This window comes from Haliaeetus albicilla, chromosome 14 (assembly GCF_947461875.1).
Source record: "Haliaeetus albicilla chromosome 14, bHalAlb1.1, whole genome shotgun sequence".
Lineage (NCBI taxonomy): Eukaryota > Metazoa > Chordata > Aves > Accipitriformes > Accipitridae > Haliaeetus > Haliaeetus albicilla.
The window spans coordinates 9,872,107-9,894,712 of record NC_091496.1 but is presented as its reverse complement, the minus strand read 5'-3'; the positions used below and the strand labels follow the sequence as shown (position 1 = coordinate 9,894,712).

General features: G+C 38.9%; 1 protein-coding gene across 5 annotated transcripts in view; it reads right to left on the bottom strand.

Annotated features, from left to right (window-relative positions):
- SEMA3A (semaphorin 3A) overlaps nt 1–22,606 on the bottom strand; it is a 332,422-nt gene that overhangs the window by 146,334 nt on the left and 163,482 nt on the right. The window lies entirely within an intron of this gene.

The window sequence follows — 22,606 nt, the reverse complement described above, 5'->3', positions numbered from 1 at the left end:
CTCCTTTTGCACTTGCTTTTGATAGAGCTACAGAGAAGAAATGGATATCAGTATCTGCATTCACTTTATTATGGACTTTTAAAGCATGGGGCCATGTTCCCAAGGTTTACACTATCCATTACCACTTAATTTTTTTATTCCAAGACCCATTTAGAGAAACTATATTCACATCCCAAGGAATATTTTAGGCCTGTGTCTCTTATTACAGAGCACCATTTCCCTATTCTGCTTCTTGCTGCATTTCCTCATGGCCCACAGGGATGGGATGATCAATGTCAGTTGATAGGTATTGCTAGCCCTGACCATTAGTCAATACTTAACTTCATCAGACCCTGCCAATAGATGCTGTCTGTATGACTGGAATAATTTGCAAAACTCTGGGTCTAGCATGCCTGTCTCCAGACAGAGTATTTTCTCTATAGCTGAGCCCTACTGTAGACAGAGCTTCTTATTCTTGAACAATTTGTATGGCAAAAGCATACTGACAAGTGCATTACCCATCTTAGCAAGCTCAGAGTTGACCTTTGAGCACATTTTGTGGATGCACCAAATGGAGTTGGCACAATGCCATACATTTCTTGGGAGTTTTGCAATCACAGAGAATAGTAAGCTTTGGCTTACTGAATGTTGTAACATACCTGTATATGTTTCCCACCAAGCATGACAGACTAACATCTAGGGTCATTTTCTACCTCTCATGCAAGAAAATATGCTGTTCACTGCATATTCAGGACCTTAACAGTAACTTGAGTGGATCCTATATCAAACTGCTTTCCCAGACCACTGTAATATGCAGGTTTCTTCTGGCAGCCCTGCCTGGAATCCCTGTGACCTTCATACTCATCTCCTTTGTCCAGCAAACAAGCAGATAGCCACAAAACCATAACAGTCATCCATGCTGGGAAGCTCCTCTAAGAAAGGTAGCATGATTAAATTGGTGACATTTGGGTTATGCACTGCAAACACTTTTAACTTCAGTACATGGCTGGTGCCACAGGGCTCCTATCTTCTGATTGACCAAATGTGATGTTGAGCCAAACCTACAATGGAAATAGAAATAGCCACCCATATTCTAAGGAAAAATGTGCCGAATTCATTGGGGTCATCATCATCAGGAGAAAACAAACACCTGCTTGTATGACATAATTACAACTTAAGGCATAGGTGACCACTGTCATGAACAATGAAAAAAACCTCTGCACTGAATAAACTTTGCAAAACCTTCAGTCCTTGAGTTAGAAAGCATCCCATATCTGAGATGTCTGACACTTAGATATCAAAATCTGTTTGCTCTCATCATTCTTAGACTCTGTCAGGGTACTGTGCACCATCCTTGGAAAATGTTGGACAATACTACTAGTATCTTGCCAGATCTCTCTGATAAAGACAGTGAGATGATCTCACCTGAAAGATTCTCAAGTAAATATAATCAAGATGACAAGATAGAAAATTCTTACTTGAGATGCAAATCATATGGCAAGAGAGATGAGCAGCCCTTTGATCCAGTGCAATGAAAAATATCAGAAAATGGGTATGGCCTACTTCTTCAGGACACTACCACTATGCTAAGCAAAACAACTATGCTAAGTAAAAGCAACTACTACATAAGAAAAAAGATTGGGTAATATGTTTCCAAGTCCGAAGAATTTGGCTTGGATTTCTGGCAAAAGGGTCAAGAGTTTTGGGGTTTTTTTTCTGATTTGCTTTGATCTCTCTCTAGTATGCAGGAGACATTATAATATAATGTACTTGCAATACGTTTATCTTACCTTATACATATATTAGAATATACACAGGCATATGTACACTAGAAAGTACAGAGACTACCTTGACATTTGATTAAAAGTGATCTATGAACTATAGACATGATTTAAAAAATGTATAGTGTGGGGCAGAGATAAGAAGAACACAACTTTTAAACGATGAATGAACAATATTATTTTGATTTGGCTTGTCTCTGTTAGAAGACAGTACTTTCAAAGGTGTTAAACATCCAACACTTCTGCTGACTAGCTACCTTTGAAAAATAGAGGTTCAGAGCTGCTTTAGAAACATCAAAGAGTATAGATAAAACTGAATATAATTTGAAATCAGTCAATCAAAGAACCTAAAAATTCATTATCACTTCATCCTGGTTTTGCTTAAAAGAACTGTAAAAAGAGCTGCAGAGGTAAAATGGCAGAAAACAAAACCTAGCAGTAATCGGCAAGGAGCTGGGCATGTTCAGCTCTAAAGGAACATGGTAACTTCTCACCTTCTTCCGTAACACGGGTTGGATCGTGACGGTGGTAGGGAGAATATAAAAAGGGAGGAAGAGCTGGTACAGATGTAGTCCGGAACAGAACTGTGCAGGATTCAGCTCCTGTTCCTGTCTGAAATGCCCTTGTAATCTGTTGCTAGGCTTGAAATGATTCAGAGTGAATGTTGTTTTAAATGCCTTCTTTTGCTTAGATCTACAGTCATGTTTGATTTGGAAAAGCCCACTATACTGATACTCTCTTATGATTACAAAAGAGAATTTAAAGACATTATTTGCTGAAAAGAAATAAATACAGAAATTCTCAGTGTTTGTTTTCCTTCTTTACATCTCAACTGTTTTTTCTCAGTTGTCAATCTCAGTAGCATCTGCTAAAGCTCCCTATTTTTACTCCTCAAAAGTAAAATCAATTAATACTTTCTTTTTTTTATTTTTTCGCCATTCAAAACTTGGATAATTCAGGACTGCTGTGGTTGTGTCTTTTTCCCATGTCTCCCAAAGAGCCACAGTATGACCTCGACATGACCACTTATCCTATGGTGTCTCAGTTCCCTGCCTACCTTAGGGCTGGCTTGTCAAATGGACTAACAGGTTTTCCACACAGAAACACTGTTTTGCATTGTACAGTGGCATCCAGTCTTCATGGGGAGATTTAATTTCTCCTGTCATAGAAATAACAGTACAAAAGTAGGGCAATGAATGGAAAAATGACCAAAGCAAAATTAATATAATCTCTAAAAGATGTAACAAATGCTCAAAGCATTGTCTTCTATGAAGTCAATAAATTTTCTCCTCATACTAATCTACTTCTGCTTATAATATTATCTGTTTTGTGCTAGAGAGGTCTCCAAACTATTGCCTTGGCAACCAATAAACATTAATCCATGTGAGATTTTCCTCTTGAAATACTTTCTATATTGGAAATGTTATGTAGGAGGTAAATTTCACTGGAACTGGAAAAGATGTGCTGCTGATTTGATTCACATTTTTTCTGGATTTTGCAACAAAACACAGTCCTGGATATTTCTTATGTGAGAACAAATTCACTATCCATCCAGTGGAATTGGCTCCGGTGGGCAGGCCTGGACTCTACTTTTATCCGCCCCAGAAGACTTGCAGCACCCCAAGCAGTCTAACAAAAGACACAATACAGTTCACCCAAGGCCCAAAGTAGTTTGTGTAACACCAACAACCACCTATGCTGCTTTATGTTACCATTCTTAATTCTCAGTTACCACGCACATTTAATAGCTTAGTTTCAAGGGACCAAACCAAGGATTGCATTTAGCTGGCAAGCGCCTGTGCAAAAATTTGCCCTTACATCATTCCCGTATGTTAAAGCACTTTCCAGCTTGCATAGCAAGATCTAGCGCTGTTGGCGTACTACTTAAAAGATTTCATCAGAAATCCTGGGCAAGCAAATAATGTCGCGCCTTCGCCTGTCCCCTCGGGTAAGGCCAGCAGTTGGGGCTGAGCTCAGAAAGAGAACGAGCGTTGTAACATCAGCTATAACTAAAGACTGTGGCCTGGTTTGTAGGCCACCAAAATCAATAGGAAGACTTTTATTGAATTTAATAGGCTTCAGATTAGACCTCCATAGAGCAATACCGAGGACTTGAATTACATCCAGAATCTCACACGGACCAAGGCAGTAGCAAGCAGGCACAACTGGTTTAAAGGACTGATCAAAGTCCACTGATGTCTTTCCAAAGGCTTTGAACAAGTGCCACCAAAGGGAGAGCAGTAATCCAAGAGGAAGGTGACAGAGCTTTAGGATGACTGTGGTGAGGCCCACGTCCTGAAGCTGTTGCACAATGCACATTTGGAAGTCGAGTTACATGGAGAATACTTTATTCATAAGTGCAAACACTTTGGAGCATTTGTCAATGTGAAATAACACATTGCTTGGGTCTCTGAAGACATGATGTGAACCATAATGTGTGTTATTTCAAAGTAACACATAGCTTGTCACTTATTATTACTGTAATAATCTGTATTTGAATGAATCAACAATAGCAGTGCATACTTAACATCAAGGAAGGAGCAACTCCAGCAAAGGAGAAATTCTGGTTTTGTATTCCTTATGGAAAACAAAGGAAACCTTTTGTAAATAAGGACCATTGTTCCAGACTTACCTCTTGAAGAAAGGTTAAACCCCTCAGAATGAGTAGATGGTTTCCTTAACATTCAAATGCAACATGGGATTAACTTTTCAGAAATGTTTTCTATGCCTAGTAACGCTCATATATTCATCTATGCCAGAGCCTAGGGGACTGCACAGCTTGTTTTGGAAAACAGTCATTCTTCTTGTGTGACACCTGGAAGTCCCCTGCTAATCTATAGTGTTCCAGGCAAGTGATATAACAAACTACACCTGAAACCACAGATTAAAAATTAAAAAAGAGGAGAATGCACAAACAAAGAGTTTCAGCACTGACGAGAATGAAAATGAAACTGCTTCTCCTCAACAGCAATGTGAGACAAACACGTCTTTTTGTATTGAAATGAAAGTATGTAACAAGCTTGAATAATTTTGCAGCCTTTTTATCTAGAGAACTGCATAACATGAAGACGTCAGGTAAGGAAGAAATTTTGAAAACAAAAATTATCAGCTTTTGAATTTTATATGTAGTGGAATAATCACCTAAAGAATCTTCAAGACCAAGAGGAAATTATCAAAGTGACCTTTTAAACTAAAAATACCTTTTTTTTTTCCTCCCTCTACAAGGAACAGGCTTCTAAAAACATTCACTTCTCAGTTGCAAAAGTAAGACAGTCAGAAAGGTATCCTTCAAGTGACTAAATGTCTTGGGTTTGTGAAATTAGGCTGGATATACTGTTAAGGAATTGTTCAAAGGTGTTGGGGGGTTTTAAAATATTTTTTAAATTGTTTTCTTATCAGAAAGCAAGAGTAAGGCTTTTTTCTTGGTACTCAGGCACTTGTTTGAGCCTTGAACTAAATACTTGTTATTTATCAGTTGTACTACTTGTTCTGAAAAGTCCAGATAGAATCTCATTGCGCAAAAACATAGTCCTTGCTTCCAAAAAACATGCAATGTCAATGGAAAATAAAACAACTGTGTACAAAAAATAATTACAGGTTGGAAGCTGAGGCAGAGAGATATTATCTGACGTCACATAGAAAGTTTGCATAAGATCCTGGCATTGAAGATCATCTATCACTTCAGAGTTTTAGCCACAACACCAATCTTCCTGACATTATTAACATCCTTGAAACATGAAGGCAAACGCATATCTCAACTTATCAATGTCTTAAAAGCTCTATTCTTTAAAAGTAGAGCAAAAGTTCTGTTAAGCAGACTATAACCAATAACAATACTATTTTTTAAATAATGTATTAAATTATATTAAAGAATCAGACATCAATTTTTATGCTGGTTTTGCTGCAATAAATATTGAGGACTATGTTTTGACATTAACACATAGCTGTATGTGTCAAGATAGTTTGGAGCTTCACAGCTCACACAGGAGCTTTATGAAGCACTGTTTTTCTGGGACAACAGTTTCATAGCAGGAATAAGTAAAGCTGAGAAAAGCAAGGAATTTTTTTGTCTCAAGGGAAATTACAATATTCCAACATCTGTTTTCAAATTAAGACAAACAGTCAAAATGCTAAACTTTTCACAGAGTGACAACTTAGAAAGAAATGAAATGCAGGAATGTGTAACTTGTGCTTTTGATCATTTTATCTATGTCTGCTCTGGTCCGGGTGTCCAGCTTTCTTAGGCTTTAGCGGGGAAAAACAGTGCACATACTCCACAGCCCAGACATGGCCAAGTCACATCCCCAAATCGAGAAGCCTGGCAATGCTCCTGAGTGTGTCCCATCTTACATAGCACCCTCTGACACTGAACTGCGTCTTATACAAAGGATAAACATGCCTCATCTCTGATTTGGACCTGTTGGCCAAGACTGGAGACTGGGCTATATGTTTTATGCTGTCCTGCTATCACATAAGCCTTATGCTGATTTCTGAGGTACTCACAAAGATTTTAATGGGAGTTATGGTCCTGTGCAGGAAAGAACAGGGAAGAAAGCAGCAAAACCACATGAAGCTCTTCTAAATCTTGCTGTTATCCTGAACACACAGAGGTTAATGGCAGATGAATACAATAGCATGTGCCTTAGATCAGCTCAACAATCCAAAGTAATGTTTTCATTTGGATAGAACTGGTGGAAAATTTTGATTAAATGGAAACTTCCTTTTTCATTGACAATTCATTTTGATGGAAAACGCCTGCCTAATCCTTGTAATATACTACCAGGCAGTCCCATAACGCAAATTCTCTGTTTATGCATGACTTGGAGAGAATGGTCATCAGCCAGGTTGCTTCAGTGCTTTGCCATCGCAGCTCAGCGCTGACTTATTTGCCAGCTCAAACCTGGGGTGCCAATTGTGGTGGTAAACAGCGTGAACTGGTCAGTCACTCGTTTTACACATGCCACAGATCAATTCCTGTATGATAGTGCTTTTTCATTTACCACATATGCTGAACTGCATTTGACCTGGTGGTGAAAGGTTTCATTTACCATTACAGTCACTTCAGCTGTGCAGTCTCCAGTCTGTACGCTGATTTATGGATGGATGGATTTGCATATGGCAAACATCCACACAGCTTTATAAGTTTGCATTTATGCCAATAAATGTAAAGTCAGGGCTATGATACTAGCATGAGTAATGTTTTTATTAGAAATAGCTCTGTTTGGGGTTTTTGTTATTGTTGAGGGTTTTTTTGTTTTGTTTTGTACTTTTTTAAATGCACGTAAGGATAAAATTCCATTCCATTTCCAGTTTAAGACACAGGGACACTGCTAAAAAACCCAACACTTTATTTCTTCTCCTTTATTTCTTTCTTATAACTGTTCCTTAGCAGGTATACAAGGGGATCATCTTGTCCCCAGGGACAGGACTAAGCACAAATCCTGACACTGATGGAGAAATCTCCAGGCTGATCTTAGAGATGGGAACGTAAGAACAGCGATATTCAACCAGACCAAAAGCCAGTCTAATGCAGTGACTACTGATGACCAGCCATGGATGATTAAAGAAAGAACATGAGGACAGGAGAAGACATAGTTCCTGATAGCCCTTATGTCAGAGCTGAAGAAAATTGTGCTAGGTTTTTTGGTGTAGGTTTTTTAGTTTGGTTTGGGTTTTGGGGTTTTTTTTTGTTGGTTTTTTTTTGTTTTTTTGGTTTTTGTTGTTGTTGTTTTTGTTTTTAAATAGCATTTTATATCCTCCATATCTGGCCCAATTAACTGACTACTGCAGAAGGCTCATGTTTGGGTAGTTTCAATACCAACACTGCTAACACCCTGTACCAATACTAAAAACCAATGTCCTGGTTTTCAGATATTTTTACTGTAAGCAAGCTGTCATTCTCTCCACAACGTACATGTGTATCTTCAATTAATGTTAACACTGTCTTGATGAAACATCATGACAAATATTCATTCATTCTTTGTTTCCTGGTATGAGCAAAGGAGAAAAGATCCACCTCCCACCCACATTCTGTAACAGATTTAGGAATGCAAGACCTTTCATGCTTAAATTATCCACTATGCAACGCAAACGTTTATACCCACTGAAACACAAAACACATCACTCATTATTTTGAAACTTATTTTTGAATTAGACATTTACATTAAGCAACAGCTAAAAATAACTTGCAGCAGGGTGTGGCATAATTCTGCACTGTTTATGGATCTGGTCCAAGTATGGGTGTGTAAATAGCTTCATATTTGTATACATTATGTAGGTAAATGCATGCATGCACCTAAGGATACTTTCAGAATTCAAAGAGTTTGGGAAGTTTCTTCCCTCAACTTAGCTTCACAGAGGGATAGGCTGAGCTTAGCCAGACCCAAAAAATCCCTTTGGAAAAGTAGTCAGGTGGGAGAGAGCTTCTGGTCTTAGTAGGACAAAGCAGGGGAAGGAGTTTCCCGTGTTGCATTTGCACCCTATGTACCCTGCCACTGGCTGGCAGTTTTGTATAGATGTCTGTGTGTCCTTTAGTTAACACTTGAACAGGCTCAGAGACTTTCTTACAGTAGGTAGCCTTCTTTATATATGAATCTGTGTATAGATATAATGAAATTTCTGCCTTTCAAGATCATCTTTGGCCAGCACTTGAGAAGTTTTAGGATGCCTTTCTTCCAAGACATCATAGACTTGTTTACTTATGAGTTACTCTGTGGGTTGTTCTCTGATTGCTAACACAGTTTAAGTAACAGCTCCAATTAATTAAATCGATGCCCCTTACAGCCTACTGAAGGACTTCACAGCCAACTGCACCAGAAATCAGAAGTAGTGCAAATGTGTTTCCTATTGGATTTTATGCCACAAATGGTTTGCACTCCTATTTTTAATAGAAAACATTCTTTTTGCTTCCTTCTTTAAATGTATACCTATTGTAAAATGTGAAAAATTTTATTGCCCCACCACCCTCTACTGCATTTGAGACTTTCTGCGTTTTCTTAACATGTGACACAGGCCACAATAAATTTTAGGATAATAGAAGTGTCTGCACAAGTGGCTACATCTGAGTGGCTGCAATTTGAGATTCCTCTTGCTGTTTTGCAAAGAGCACTGAGAGCCCATTGACAAGATGTCTGGGGTGAGGGAGCACATGGCCCTGCGCTTGCTGTCCCACTTTGTCAGACTGATGTTTGAAAAGGAGCAGGGATTCCTTGCTCTCCCGCTAGCGTTAGCAGCTATTTGGAGTGGCAGGAAAGCAGCTCTGGAGTTCTCCTGCTGTGGGGAGATCTCCTGGGCCCTCTCCAATGAGCTCATGTGAGAAGCAGGCAGTAGCAACTTTCACTCAAAGTGCCTGGAGCCATAGCTACAGTAAATAAGTAATACTCCAGTAAGGCATAAAAGTTTCCACAGTGCTGTGCCCTTTTTTGATAGATATAGGAATGGTTATTGAAACAGAACGACTGTGTTACGGAAACCCTATTCCAACATTGCAGTATTATTTATCTAAAGTTACTGTGCTCGAATCAGTGGAATTGCTTCAAGGCTGATTTGTGTCTAATGTGTGCTCTTTGTTACATTCACACAGATTGACTTCTGCACAGAAGGTTTTAATGGAAAGACCTGTTAACAGGGAAAATGGGAGAGGGCTTGGATAAGACATGACATTCCTTTGCTCAAACCCTCAGTTTAAACTCGCTTGGGCATTCAAAAATATCTGATCAAATTTTATATTGATCCACATACTTAAAAGGACTCAAAGATCCACCAGACTGAGTGAGGGTCTTTCGCAGCGGCTTCAGTTGACGCTGGATCCTATTGGACATGAGGCTGCAATGAACCACAGCAAGGCAATGAATGCTCTTCTGGTGGTGGAGCACAGTGGAGCCATGGGATCAGCAGGATTAGGAGGGATTGTTACTGAATGAAAACCTTCATTTGGGAACAGAACAATATTTTGAACAGTTTTTGCCACATTTCTTCCCAATAACTGGGCAGAGCTCAAAAATTTCAAGTGATCCTTACAATTGCTTGGTTTTGTTGGTTTATTATTTCATAAGTGAAGAAGAACTTGTATAACCTCCCAAAAGGGCACTTCACACTGCGAGTGCCATGTACATTGAAATCAATGGGACTACTCATGTGAGCAGGAGTTTGTAAGATCAGTCCTTTTTTTTGTTTTTAATCTCCTGGTAAATACCGAGACAAATCACATTTCATTGCAGGAATATTAGTGCGATTGAGCAAATCCCAGAGCCTTTGAATAATTGTCCTTTATAAATTCAGTGAATGAAATAACATTTAACTTTGTCTCTGCAAGTTCTTTTCACCACAATGTAACCAGAAGCAGAAGCTTTTTGAGAAAGAAAATGTGTGCTGTAAATGATTACTGGGGTAACACAAGATATTTACTGAATTATGGAGCTTGAATGAAATACATCATGGTATTTTGAGGTAAGTAGATGGAAACTACAAAACAATATCAGGGTAAATTATATTGGCAAACTACAGCAACAGCCCCATGTTATCTCATGATTAAGGGGTAGGTACATAATCCACATCACCTCTGGAGGTGAACTTTACTTTGGAAATATTTTCTAGTCCTTGTGCCTGCCTAATCACTGCTTTTGGAGCTGTTTCAGGCATAAATGGCTTAGTAAATCTTTCTCTCTCCATATATACACATGCCAATTCTATCTAAGCAGACAGGAGCTACAATAAAACATGTAGAAAATTGTCTGGCTCAGAGCCTATTAAGATTTTGATTTTACTCTAAGTTCCTCATTTTTCTACTGTTTACTTTCACTTTTTCACCTTTTTGGATGCATGAAGAACTGTATCTTTTGAAGGATACATTTAGTTTTAAACTAAAGCATTCACGCATTCTACCCAGTTGAGCATGTACTTAAGTAGGACAGCGGACCAGAATAGTGAAATGCCGAGCAGTTTGTGAGGAAGATTAAAGTAATGATTATTTTGGGTGCCTCCTGGGTCAGACACTGACATAATTCAGAATAATACTCAAATCCTTTATGTTTCTCCCACTCCTATCACACTTGTCTGATGGACTTTCAGTGAAAGTCTACATCTGCTTACTGCTTAGATCTTGTGCTTTTTTTTTTCCTTCACTTCTTTTTTTTTTTCGGGGGGGAGGGAGGGTAGCTTTTTTAGCTTATCTTTTCTGAAATATTAAAAGAAGTAGAAAATGTATAGTAGCGGGAGACCTGATATTGCTCTTTAAGATTCATTTTTCCCCAAGCAGGCATTATTACAGCAGATCTATTTAAGGTATGGGAGTTTCCATACCTGTGAATAGGTTAAAGTTTTATAGTGCTGCTTTTCACAGCACTTTGAAATGCAATGATCTTTGCAAGGAGCTAGCTAGAGAATTATTTACATATCTCCCTTCCTACCTCAGCTGACCATTCACATGCAAAGATAAGCTTTGACAGCTTCTCCACACATTTATGAAACCCAGTGATCTGTCCATTTTTCAACTCAGAATGAAAGATATGACAATGCCTTAGAATAAAGCCCTGCCAGACTCTAGATTAGCTTCTTACTCTGCAATACTGAATATGGAAAAAAAAAAAAAAAAAAATCTAACTTTCTTGGAATGGAAAATTTTGGGAGCACTGTGAATGCATTTTGGTCACAAAATAAGTATTGATTTCTTAGAGACCAGCTGGGGGACGGTAGTTTTACAAACTATTTGTAAGACAGCGCTGACTTAAGCTCTCGCTTTTTCCTCCCTTGGTCACTCAGAACCCAACAAAATAACTCAGCCCCTCAAACCCCTTGATTTTTAGGCTAGGTTCAAATCATTGCACCATGGGCACAGCATGACATCAGGGGAGAAAAATTAATAGCAGACAGTTAAACTGGCCCTGCCTGTTAAACTCCAGGTTTGAAGAAACTTGACTTGTACTACTGAGCACTTGCCCATAGTATGTACTCACTCGTAAGTGGGTCCCAGAACAGTTCACCTCTGCACAGAACAGGTTCACGGTCTGGCCCCACACATGCAAGCAATTGCCTCTTTAACTCTGGTGTCCGAGAGACCTGACTTAGTGGTTCAGCTCAGGACAATATTGTGCTTTCATGGTGATTATAAAAAATCATTGCTATTCTATTCACTCGCCAGTTGTTATTTTAAAGGAAAACTTGTCTTAAGACCTAAAGTCTCCTTTTCTGGTGTGGTTTCAGTGTCTTATAACCAGAAATAAGTACACACTTCCTAGTCTAAAAAGCTGTATTTCACCTCTTCTCACATAATTTACATACATTGATCACTTCCATATGTCTGGCATAAGGTAAAATAGTTTCTATGCATAGTAATGGGGGTGAACCTACAGTGAAACCAAATTCAACGTTTGTCATATTCCTACATGCTGATAGAAAAAGTTTTTAAGAGAGTGGCAGTTATGAGAAATGACCTTAAAAAGGATGGTTATGGTCTCAGCTATTAACATTGTGTTCAAAAACTAGAAGTTGCATTGCTCGGTCTTGTCCTCAGTCCCTTTGGTGCAATGTCAATTAGCAGTATCAGTGGTCTAAACATGCATCACTGCAGTCACAATCATTTAATGAAGTTATACTTGATTTACACCAGAATAATTGATGATAGCTTAAGATTTCTAATATAGAATAATAATACACATGAGACTTGATACTGGTCTCTTTGACGACAAATGAAAAAGTTTCTTTACTCCAGTAAACAGAACCTTTTACGTTGGTCTCTGTTGGACTGTTTGCCAGCCTCAGGAATTGAACTTAGCTCTTCTAGCACCAGCAAAACTGTCAGAAAACTATGTAGCACGTGGTCAAGTAAGACACTGTAGTCTAACAAGTCAACCTACAAACATGTCCCTGAAGTTCAAAGGTACACCAAAATAATACAAAATCTTGTATTTGCTCTGTATTTCTTGATAACTGGCATGAAAACTGGTACTTTATTATGGAAAAAAATGTCATTCAAAGCAAACATTACATCATGTAAGTGATATGAGGAAGTATAAAAGCAAAGGAAAAAAAATCCTTGAGTTAATTCACTGAAGTAATATTTAAGTGCTGCATTTAAGGTATGTGGAATATATGAACAACCAATTTTATTTTCACGTAGGCCAGGCTCATGAAGGGAACAGGTGCTTTCTCACTTATTTTAGGAATGAGGATGTGAATCTTACAGAGATCTAGTATTCCACTTCTGAATTTATTATAGCAGTTAATCCTCATTATTAGGTTTGAACTAAGGCTGTCAAGCAACAGTTTTCCAGTGAGCGAGTCACAAATGATAGGCAATTATAACTGACTGAACTGATTACTGAATATTTGCCCAAGTGGCTAAGAAAGGCTGCCCTCATCTTGGAGAAGGTTGGGAAGCATTTTGGGTATGAAAAGTCACAAAAAGGGCTGTGTGCATTAAGAAATAGAAGGTTTGTGTCCAGAATCTGTTGGGAAGGAAAACATGTACACTTGTAGGGGCAGAGGAGTATTAAACACCAGTGGACTGGTAAGGTATGTTCAGACTGGGTGGAAAGGGGAGCAAGTGAGGTGTTTAATTTTGTCTGATAAGCACAAGAAAAAAATTATATTTTTTAACTCCATCTTAATTTTTAAATATGATTGTCAGCTGATTGAAAAAAAAAACCCGAAGCCTAGCTTAAAGTCAGAGAAATAGGCAGGGATCTTGCAAGCACACCTTTGGCAGACAGTATTGCAAAGACTAAACACAAAGGCTCTTCTTCTCCAGAGTCACCTGTAATCACCTTCACAGTGTGTTTAGTGTGAAATAGAGGCGGATACTCCAAAAAACATTGTGAAGGGCTCCTGTATAGAACCAACAGGAACATCCAAATTGAATTAAATTAGATATGCTTTCTGGATAATAGGCATGTGTTTCATGTCACAGGGGTACACAGCTGTGAATATAATTATTATAATCACTTTAAAGTACCTGTAAGGCCTTTGTATGTTGACCAAAAATAAGTTCTGACTGAACTTTGAATATACACATTAATGGGATTATTCTGAGAGTAGGATACAGCTCTGAATAACCATGGCAAGTCTCTGACCTCGAGCAATTCCTCATGAGATCACTTAATACCACTTTGCAGGTGAAGAAGCTGACACAGAAGTGCCAAAGAATTAATAGGATTTCACATTTACGGTACTTTCTTTGATTCCTATTACAGTACAAACTTCCTGTGTATCATCAGCTGTGATGTTGGCTTTCTGTTAACCTCCAATCTCCATTTGTAGGGGAGGATAACAAAACTTTCCTAATTTGTGTGACTGTTGTCCAGTAAAGAATGTGAGTTCCAGTGGGAGTTGAAAGAATGATGAAAGACACAAAATTGTAAAAGGGTGCCAGATAAAAGAAGTTCAATACCCCTTAGATTACAGTTCCATCATAGATGGAAACAAAATCTGAAAAAGTAGAATTAGAAATTTATGTTAATCTTGATCTCAATATTCCAGGCTGCAGAGAAAAATTTTTCAACATATATTATTATTATTACTTTATTTCATAGCACTCCTTTAAAAAGAGCTATGAGGAATTTTCTTTCAAATTTAACAAATTCCTAAATCTTTTCACTTGAGATGAAATCTTGCTTGCCTATTTGTTGGAGGTCAGTTTTTATGGCTAGAGTACAAACAACTGAGGATACATATTTAGAACAGCAATATGGATGGAGGTTTACCATACTGATAAACGCACGGCCAACATCCTGCAAATACCGTTTCACTGATGTTTAGGACATTTCAGAGAAGTGCCAACTAGAGCTCTTTGAAAATGTTATCATACCCTCCTGTACATCTGAACATAGTGGTCTCGGTGGATAGACACCGGCAGGTCTTGGAAGAGCAGCACTTCAGAAATAAAGCGATTTCCTAACTATGCAATTTGCAGGTAGCTCAGGAATGCATTTATATTGTTGTCTGCAAGGCCATCAGAGCAAGAAGTTTTGATACAGCCATACATCTGCTGTAGTAGAAGGGAATATGATAAAAAAACCCGCAATCTGGAAGATAAAGTTTTCTTTCCCAGATCCCCAGGCATGGTTTCTGTTGTCCCTCCTATCACTCAACAGGGACTGGCATTTACCACATGGGCCTAGCAGAATGGAGACCTTGTACAGGACCTGGCATGATGGAGATGAGACCTAGCTGGCCTACAGATACTACAGAGCAACACTTATCATCACTGATGTGACCCCGGGGTTTTGAGAAAAAGAGCTTCATCAGGAGTCAGAACCATTTCACCTGTACATGCAAAAGTAGTAAAGTTGCACTGGGATATCCATGAAGGAATTAAAAGTAATATTAACACCCTGGAATCTCCACTTCATCTTAAGAGACCTCACTCTATGACTTGGCCAGGCATGGGATCCGTCTCTAGCAAAGGATAGCTATTGCCATTCCAGTGTCAGCTGGTGATGAAAGCTGTACCCTGCACTCTCTGCAGCTCTTTTGGATGCTTGTGAGCTGTATTTATCGTCTGTTGCCTCTAGAAAAGGCCACCAACCCCTCCCCCTTGAAAGGCAGCTCTAAATCCTTTAAATTATCTCACAGAGCTTTTTTGTGTCCTTTTCTCACACAAGGCTGGAATTTCAAAAGGAGCCAAGAGGGGCCGTCAGAACCAACATGAGCTTTGCTTCATTAAAGTGGAGAGTAAAGGAGAGCCTTCTTTTTCCTCCTTCCACAAGTTAGATGAAAGCAAATAACTACTTCATTCCTCAGATTGTTCCCCACAAGATCCCAACTTTGCACAAAAATATTTATAAGAGATGAGAATTTTATTTGACTGCTCGCTTCTAAAGTTTCTGCAACATCCAGCTGGAGAGATAAGCAGGCGGCCCAACAAATGTCAAACAACTTTAAAACATTAGAAGAATGGCAAAAACTTCTGACTTTACTGCGTTTGGCTATCAAACAGCAAAGGACGAAAACTAGATGTGACACAAAGTAGACTAGTGCTCACACGTTTCACGGATTGCTGTAGATGTGTCTAGCTCAAGGGGAATCTGTAATCCCCAAAGTGAGAAAAGAATCCCCCAAACTGTAAGTCTATTTAGATTTTTTAGAAATTAACCTAAATTAGGTTTCCTCCTGCTCTCACTATTGAAATTGTTCAGGTGAAAAAGGGAAGAATCAGAGTCGAGGCACCTGTCCTCTGAGCTGCATATATGCATATGTATTTTTATTTGCAAACTATGCAATATGAAATTGAGTCTTGAATACTTTTTTTTTTTTAAAGTGTAGAAACATTCAGAAAGTAACAGAGCTGGTCAGGGAACAGCTTATTGAAAGCTCTGAATGATTAAGCTATTAAATTAGTAAAGCTCTGCAGCCCCAGACAGTCACTTCCAGCATGTGTCACTGGATTTGGGATGAGCTTATTAAGGAGGAGAGACATGGGAAATGTAAGTTCGGTAATTGTTTTAAGAATGTGAAGAATGTAGTGGTACGGTATATTTCTTACTATAACTGCAAGTTTGGTGCAAATTTAGATAAGAGTTACAGGTGACCTCAAGATCACAGACACCGAGGGCATACAGAAGTTTAATCGGTTGGATTTTTACACAACTTTAAATACTCCTATACGCAGGAGACAGTTTCTTAAATTAGGATGCTTTGGATCAGAATGCAGCCTAAGTTCTTCCACAGCATTTAATTGGTACCTTCTTTTGATACCTTCCCAGAAAGAAGGAAACTAAATGAATGAACAAGGAGCTTAATTCCTTTTACAGTCACTGAAAAGCGATGAGCACCCTTAAAGTCTCATTCAGTCTGCCTAACCCAAGATTAGCTCTCTGGAGGTACCTCTCCTTCCATTGACAGTGAAAAAAGCCTAATGTGGCTGACTATGTCAGTCAAAAAGAAAGAGAAAAACACCATAGAGAACCTCCTGTGGCGCAGGAGAAAGGCTACAGCGCTCTTGAGATTCCTGATGCTCTCAACAGCTGTGGCCATCCTTTTCTCTCTTGTACGTTGGGGCACTATCCCACTTGGAAAAAAACAGGAAAAGTCAAGTAAATGTACTATCCCCACAGTTATTCTCACCATCCACAGCTGTTCCTGGAAGAGAGCAGCTAACCTATATGAAGGCTATACGTGGGAGGACCGTGAACTTGCAGACATTCCTGAAGGGAGCTTTAATCCTGCAAGGGAAGGAATTCGCTGAATCGCCCACCAGCATCAGCACAACACCAGCAGCTACTTTCACATGTAACCTTAATTAACAAGAGCACCAGGACAAGCTACAGAACTTCCATTTAAAAGTTTGACATAGAGCTGCCAGGGTCCACCCCACACATTTACTTAAAAATAAGTACGGGGGAGCCTGAAGAAAATTTTACCCTTTTTAGCTTTCAGACAACTGGAAAATGTCACAACTATTGACACCACTTAGAAGGATTTGTTTTCTTCTCAGTCACTTAGCCACTGCCTCAGGTGAAGGTGTGATTTTGCTTCAGAGTGCACTAGGGTCAAATCAGGCTCCAGCTGATGTAGAAAATGTTCAAAATATTGGAGCAACTTTGTATTGCTTGTGCTTCCACTGCAATGTTCCAGGTATGCACATGAGAGGAAAAGCCTGTGGGCCAGAGGAAGTAAATAAAAAAGATGTCTTTCTAATAGCAGCTGTGGGCATTAAAGGCTGCATGCTGAACCAGTGATTAGGCAAACCAAAATCATATTAAAAGGATCAGAGTATAGCAATGCATTAAATAAAAACTGAAAAACACTTCCAAGCAAAAAGAGTTAAAAACACAAATCATTTAGTGGTTTCCTCTCAGATGGAACTCCATGTAAATGCTTTCTGTACATACAGAGGCACCACACACAGGAGAGATTATCATAAATAATCCATTTACATTGTAGCAACCTGCAAAGACTGGGTTTCTTATTTTAAATATTGTTTTGCTTAACCTTGTGGAATAAATACACACCTGAATAAACCCTAAGCAAACAGATAGGTACTTCAGTCCTGATCAAAATCTTCCAGCACAGAAGTAAATTTTAAGGCAGACTTCACATATCAGTAGATTCCCTGAGCTCAGTGAAACTACAGATGTTTAAATTCCTCACTAGGTCAGTCAGAATTTTAAAGATGCTGTAACAAACAGTAAAAGTAAACTCTGCACACCTTGTCCACAGCAAAAGAGCAGAGTTTCCACTGCTGTCAATACGGCACCTTCCATGAATAATTCAGTCATTTGCAAACCATACGGCACAAATAATTATAGAGAACTCCAGCTTCTCAGAAAAGGGAGGGTCTGTAATTCAGAAACCACTTTTTCCACTGGAATTAAATGGGAAAGTTGGAAACACAAAATGAAAATGTTGGGCTAGGTTTTCACCCTCCTTGTTCCAATTACACTGCCTGTCTCAGGCCCTAATTAGCTAGCTGAAAATTTCCCTATATAGGCAAGATCTGTGCTTAGGCACTTCCTTCATCAGCTTCTCCCTCCTGTCAGCCTGTGGGGCACGTCAGAGGCAGGCAGGGTAGTCCTACCATCTCCCCTGACAGTTCTCAGGTCTCGTGAAGACCCCACTCAACCAATGTTAGAAAGACCAACACACAGATCTTTTCTGAAGGGCTCATCCTTTGGGGGCACAAAAAAGGCTGAAGAGGCTGTGGCTGCATCTGACATCTTCACTGCCTCCCAGCCTCCTGCACTGACTGAACGGTGAGGTCCGAGAGTGCCGGAGCCGTGCAGAAATGCCGTCAGGAACGGTGGAAGCTGAAGAGTGTCACAAACCTGTGCCTAGACTGCAAACATTACCAGTTTGCCTTCTTTCACAGTCTTCTTTCTAAGTCTGGGCTGCCCTTCTCTCCTTTTCAGGCACGCTAGAGAGGCTTTTCCCTCACACAGTACTCTTACAAGATAGTTTAAGCAAAAGTTTTTTTAAGCAGATACCTTGAAATCTGAGACAAACTGTAATACTTGTCCCAACTCAAGAGAGACAGGCTCCCTTGCCAATATTTCTCTCCCCATTTCCTTCTCCCACTTTGTCCTGCTTTCCCAATACTTGTGGACATATTGAATTGTGAGTTATAGAGTTTGATGGAAAGGAAAAACCACAATCAAACCCACCGGCAGGTCATCAATGACAACCAGACTGGGTCAACAAACTACAAACCAGGTATCATATTTACACTACCATACATACAGGTAATGCAGTGCAGTGTCATTCCTCCCTCGTCATGGCGTGTTGGACAAATTGAAACGGACAGAAGTTTTGCCGTTGCTTTCACTAGGGCCAGGACTCCATCCGTATAAAAATACATCCTATAAAATTGTAAACCAACTGCACATCAAGGATGGAGTAGTTCTCACTATCACTGCAACTTTAAACAAGACACTTATTTTTAATATGGCTTGAATCGGAGCCAGGGAGTAATAGAGCTAAATCTGTGTGCAATGCTTTTCCAGTTACTTATTCTCAAGTAATATGTATCCAATTGAGCAACAATAACAAAGGAGAACCACACATGTACTCTTACAAAACATACTTACAGCATTTAGTAATTTTCAATAGACAAATAGGACGCGACAGATGGATTTGAGAAAGTTGGGTTCACAAGATTTACTCATTGGGGTTGCCTTAGAAAAAATCTGTAAATCAAGGAATCACTAATGGAAACTCTCTCTTTCTTTGGGCTTATATGTTTATATTCAAAGGTTACTGTAGCTGGTTCCATCTCTGTTTGTGCCGTTACCTCCCTACAGAGGACAGCAAAAGAAAATAGGAAACAATAAACGGTACAAGAAATCCATCTGGAGTTAAGCCTATATTTATTGTTTTAAACTTTGCACACTCAACTTGATCACCATCCTTCTGAGAACTATGTGCTCAATAGAAGTTTCCTGAACAGAATCTGTGACCTAGTGACACAACACAGAGACTTACCACTGACACCAAAACTGAAGCCAATGAGATTAAAAAAAAAAAAAACAACAACAAAAAAACAAACAACAACAACAAAATCTCCTACATTCTTTAAGGAAAGATTCCTTTACTTCCAACATATCAACAATGACATTTCTTGTTACTTTACAAAAGGGACACAAAGTCTTTGAAGGACACAAAAAGAGGAGCTCAGAGGTTGACAGTCTCAACTGAGCTTTCAGATTTATAGCTGGTTTTACCACATTTAGGCTATGATCCAGAACTTACTGACTTCAATGAACTTTGGATCAGGCCTTTAATCATATTAATTCCTTTTGACTGAAATAAGAAGATAAATATCGTCTGTGCAAAACCTTTCCAATCCATGCACTAAGATGAAAATGCTTGGAAACTTTAAAATGCACGGAGCAAAACTCTGATGCTACTGAACAGGAGTTTCACCATAGATTTCAGCTGGACAAGGATTTCCCTAGTGCTCTCCTCAGATTTCCTTCCTTTAATATGCCACCAAAATCAAGGTGATATAAACCAAATAACCAGAACTCTGTTTTACAATAAACAGAAAGAACGTTTTCAGCCCGCAGATGTGGCCTTAATATATGCATTTATACACTTTCTTTTCCTCTTCCTATCCGTAACATGCCCCGTAGGATGCTTCTAATCTTCTGCCAGACTGAGTGACAAGAAGTTAAGAGGAAGCAAGAATAGCAGTTCACCGAAACTTCTGTCCAGCAACCTGGGAAATGGCAGAGCTAATACTGGACCTTTGAAAACAAGTGACCATAGGAAATCAAGGTTGGCAGGGATTTAACCCTTCATGACTCATTTCGCTAACTTTTAAAGAAAACGCCTAAGCTTTTTAACCGTGTTTGACACCTAATTAGTTGAGAAAAACAAGAAGTTAAAATACATCCTTGCTTTTCTTTTGAAATAAAGCACTGACAATTAGCTCCAAGCTATTTGTTTAGGCAAAAAAACAAGCATGAATGTTAACAGAAAGCACAACGACAGTCACTGAAAAAAGAAGTCACTTGGGTCATTCTTTTCACCCTGCATATTTATTTGCAATATCATAAGTTTATTTTACTCAACCACAGCTCTTCATGGAGCGGCAGAATGGGTAAGCAACTGGGTAGCTTCTTTTCCTAGCACTTGCAAGCAGTTTGAACAGAGGTGAATCATACAGCAGTGAGGTATACGGTGAGAGACACATATTAGCATGTAAGGTATTCAGTCAGTGCCTAAAAGACATATTTTCAATACCTACAGGTCTTAAAGCTGTTCCTACGCAAGGTGTTAACATTGATCTGTGCATAGAATACTGTGCTGGAAGCAAAATTTGTCTGGAAAGGCACCACCTGATAAGGCTTAGTTTTCCCTGACTAATAATGACATCCCCATACCTAGGGATCAATGCAGCAGCACAGGCAACACGCTCCTCTTGACCTGGCCAAGCATTTACACTGGTACTTAACATCAAGCACATGAGTAGTCTGATCTTATTTTTAGGGTTACACATGTTTTAAGTCAAATATGTGATTAAGTATGCTTATGAATCAAAGGCCAGAGTGTGAATTCCTGTAGGTCTTCAGACTTCAACTTGCTTTGAATCAACTATGCATTTACTTTCTTCACTAGATAGGAAATAGGGTTGCCTAGCATTTGAACTCATTTTCTTTTTACAAGGATCAGCCAATTATAAAAACAGTTTCAATGTTCCTTTCAGTTTCCTGTTTTGCTCATGTAGGATTCACTGTATATTAAAATTTGATGTCTGATGTATTTAAAAAATGAAAATGTGAGACCCTTGCTCCCAGCAAGAGCAGAACTGGAAAACAACCAATCAGCAGAGTAGCAAAATGTTGCTAAACTGTATAGGAATACAGTACCAGTGGGGTGAAAAAAAGAAAACAACCAAAAAAAAAAAGAAAAAAAGAAAATTACTATCAGTCAGATATGGCCATCCTTTGAAATTAGTTTCTGTGAATTTAGTCAGTATGAGCAGGGGTAGCAGACTTGAGTCATCAATAAACTTTAAAAGGGTGAAAAAAAATAAACAATCATTAATTAGCCATTAAACCCCTCTACAGGATATTTTTATAGCATTTATGCTTCTATATACTAATCTGAGTTTCAGTATGTTTGTAAAAGTTTGGAAGCAATTAAGAGGTTTTTAATGAGTTTTTTGACATATAACATGTAGTTAAGATAGAAGCTTTCTTCAGGCTCCATTATTCAAAATAATCAATTTTGTGTTACATACAAGTGGCTTTTCTTATGAAAACCAAATGAACAGATTCTGAACCCCTTAAACTGTTCTTTTCACACATATCTTTTCAAGTTTAAACACACACATATATGCATATATGTGTTCTTTAATAACCCTGCACACGCATTTATTTCATACAGTGCATCCAAGTTTTGCAGGTGTTTAATTTTTGTTTTTCATCTGGAGTGCGAAAATGACATCTGCCTTGTATCAGAGAGGACTCTTCCCCCTCTCATTTGCAGCACGAGAAAGATGAAGAAAATTGGAAAACATATTTCTACTGGCAAGAGATGTATTGACACTATACTGTAAACTGAGATTGACATCTATGACCAGGCATGCACATGCATGTTCTCTTTTTTCCCCACTGTAGAAGCAGTGTGTTACTTTTCCTCCCTTCTTTCAGAACCGCAGCTGCTGCTCCTTCCCTCAACCTTTAATAACCTGAGAATTACGAGAAGGCAGCTCTTCAGAGAGACATGTGTATACACATAGATGTATGGATCTCCCTTCTAAGAATACACTCCAGAGCTCCTACATTTCAAACTTCTTTCCCAGTTGCACCTTCTCTAGATTCGGTGAATTCTTCTGAAAATGTACTCAGAGAGGAACTATGCTGATAAAGAAAAGACTCTGCCTACTTCAGAGTCTTCCTTTAGTACCG